The sequence below is a fragment of the Rhipicephalus microplus genome, chromosome X, assembly GCF_043290135.1.
Source record: "Rhipicephalus microplus isolate Deutch F79 chromosome X, USDA_Rmic, whole genome shotgun sequence".
In the NCBI taxonomy this organism is placed as follows: Eukaryota; Metazoa; Arthropoda; class Arachnida; order Ixodida; family Ixodidae; genus Rhipicephalus; species Rhipicephalus microplus.
In genome coordinates this window covers 361,142,582-361,145,470 of record NC_134710.1, presented here as the reverse complement: position 1 = coordinate 361,145,470, position 2,889 = coordinate 361,142,582, and the positions used below count along the sequence as shown (strand labels likewise).

At 49.8% G+C, this 2,889-nt stretch overlaps 1 pseudogene; it reads right to left on the bottom strand.

Moving 5' to 3' along the window:
- Window positions 1–342: 342 nt before the first annotated feature.
- On the bottom strand, window positions 343–1,649 carry LOC142775361 (uncharacterized; annotated as a pseudogene).
- Window positions 1,650–2,889: the final 1,240 nt, after the last annotated feature.

Sequence of the window (2,889 nt, the reverse complement as noted above, 5' to 3'; positions counted from 1 at the left end):
TTTCCTTCATCTCGCAACCCGGGATGCCCACCTCTGTCGCGTGGCCAAGTCTTTGTCCTTTACGTAGAACCACGTCATCATTTCCGCTCGTAAACACCGGCACAGTAACCTCTCCATCCTCCACGTCAACAAGAATTTCGCTTCCACAGTTGTTGAATAGCACTGCACCAGTGACGTTAGACTGCGATGACAGTCTCACCCAATTTATAACATTGGCCTGCAGCGGGGTCTCTTCAGCAGTTTTCAAACGTAATTTCGGACATGAAACGAAGGGTTCGAGATGTGAGAATAGGCACTCGTCTCTACGCCAGAATTGCAAGCTGCCGCCCAGCTTAGCGTAGGTCACATATGGCAGCTCGGTAAACGTGCGACCGACAAGCAAATCGACCGACTGGGCCTCGTCGGGTACAACAAGTATCTGTATATTCTTGCCAACGACGCCATCTATCAGCAAGTCGGCCCGACACCTGCCAATCGCACGAGCAGCTGGAACTTCCTGGCTGCCGAAACCATACAGAGCTGTCGCATCTTCCAGCACTTCCGCTCCGCACCGCCGCTGATTCGCGCAGTAAGCAACCGGAACTGCCTGTGTCTATCATGCCAATCAAAGTCTCATTGCCATTCCATTTAACGTGCTTCAAAAGCACGCCAGGGTCAATTTTCTCTCCAGAGACAGCGTTGGTCTCATTTCTGGGGCCTTTTGCTTGGCAGTGTTTTTGGGTATGCCCAGTCTTCCCACATTTTAGACATTTTTCTATTCGTCTTTCCTCTGGGCAATCCCGCGAAATGTGTCCGAATTTAAGACAATTATAACATTTTCGCTCACCATTCTGATTTGTGATAGGTGGTCGCTGGTCCCGCCTGTCGTACCCGGACGCACCCTGCAGCGGTGCCTTGGGTGCAGGTTGCATACGAGGTGCATCGCTTGTCGCTCTTCGCTCAGCCGCTGTCCCGAAGCGTTCCCGTCGCTCACGGTCGATCCTCTCAAATTCCTGAATGTCGTGCAACAGGTCATCCGCGTCTTCGTGCGACCTTCCAAGAAGCATTGTGCATAACTCCCGTGATCGCAGACCGGTCAGCACCTGCTCCCTCGTATCACAGAAATATAAGTGCGCCTCTCTGCAAAGGCGCACCTTCTCGTGGAAGTACGCAGCCGTGTTCTCATTTCGCTGCTGCATTCGCTCTTGCATACGCCTCCATCGCTCCGCCGCCCGTGTCTGGCTGTAGAAAGTCCGCCCGAACATCCGCTCGAAATCGTCCCACGATGAAATTTCGGCAGCTCTCGAACGGTACCAATCTTTTGCGGCGCCGACCAGGTGACACTTGGCAGTTTCGAGCAGGAATGGCGTTGGCCACCGGTGAAGCGTAGCCGTCGGGCGCAAACTTTCCATCCATTCCCGAGCTGCTGACGCGCAACCATCACCGGAAAAGTCTGGAATATTCCTGCTCAAATCGGGCATCACCTGAAACGTGTTGATGGCCGCCTGGTGTGGAGCCCCCGACGACTCCGGCTGAGGCAGCCGCCGCAGCAGGTCCGCCAACAAGCGGTCTTTCTGGCGCAAAGCGTCGAAAAGTTCCCGCTTGGTGAGCCCAGCACAGTCGTCGTCATCACGGTGACCACTCTCCCCCGTCGATGATCCGTCCAGCATGGCTGATGTTAGCTCTCTGCAAGTGCACGCTCACTGGAAGTCCACCATTGCTTTGTTCTCGCTCTGACGCAATCGCACTCCTCGCTAACATTTTTCAAACTCGTTCCGAATGTTTTCTAAAATCGGTCAAATCCCACTTCTGATGAATGTTAGCGTCCGCTATCCCGCTTTTGGTAAAATTTAGGGTGTCGCCGGTATGGCCGTAAAAAGGTGAAAATTCATAGAAGACACAACACACGACTCACGCACTGTTAAGAAAATGAAAACAAAAGAAGGCTGTATTTAATTAACAAAACTAGGTTACAATATTACTCGCGCAACCATTCAATTCCGCACATCGCACAACGCACAACCGCTCAAGTCGCTCGCAATTCGCAGACTCTTGTTCGCTCGCCGTTCTCGCTGCGTCTCTGGCTCTTCCCGCGCTTTCTCGCTTTCCTCTCTCGACCACAGATCCGAGCACACATACGCGCACGCTGACACAAACGCGCACGCGCCACACACACACACACACACACACACACACACACACACACACACACACACACACACACACACACACACACACACACACACACACACACACACACACACACACACACACGCACGTGCACAAATTGTTCCACGAAGTCAGTGGGAGAAGTGCGTCGCTTAGCCATTCGGGGAAACAGTGTCGAATGTCCCACAGGCCACGGATGCACAAAGCGGAATGTTTCCCTCTTCTTGCACCCGAACTCGCAAGGTGCAATAAAGCGGGCCGCCGCCTTTGTGCTGACCCGGCGCCCGCAGGTCTGGGAGGCTCGCCGATCGCTGCTGCCCGTAAACAAGGAGGACGGCCCCCTCGAGTGACCAACGGACACTCGCACGGCACAACACATGCAAAAAGAAAGAAATAAAACAAAACTTGGAAGATTTGAGGCAGTCGCGTACAATATATATATATATATATATATATATATATATATATATATATATATATATATATATATATATATATATATATATATATATATATATATATAAGGGAGAGAAGTGTATACCTAAGGGCTCGTATTTCCGTGTTTTAACACAATATTAATGAGATATAACAGACAGTAATGCCAAGGAATGTACAGGGGAAGTTATTAGAACCAATGGAATGTAAATAAGAAGAAAGAAAAGTGGATGAAAAAATTACCAGCTGTGAGTATATATATATATATATATATATATATATATATATATATATATATATATATAT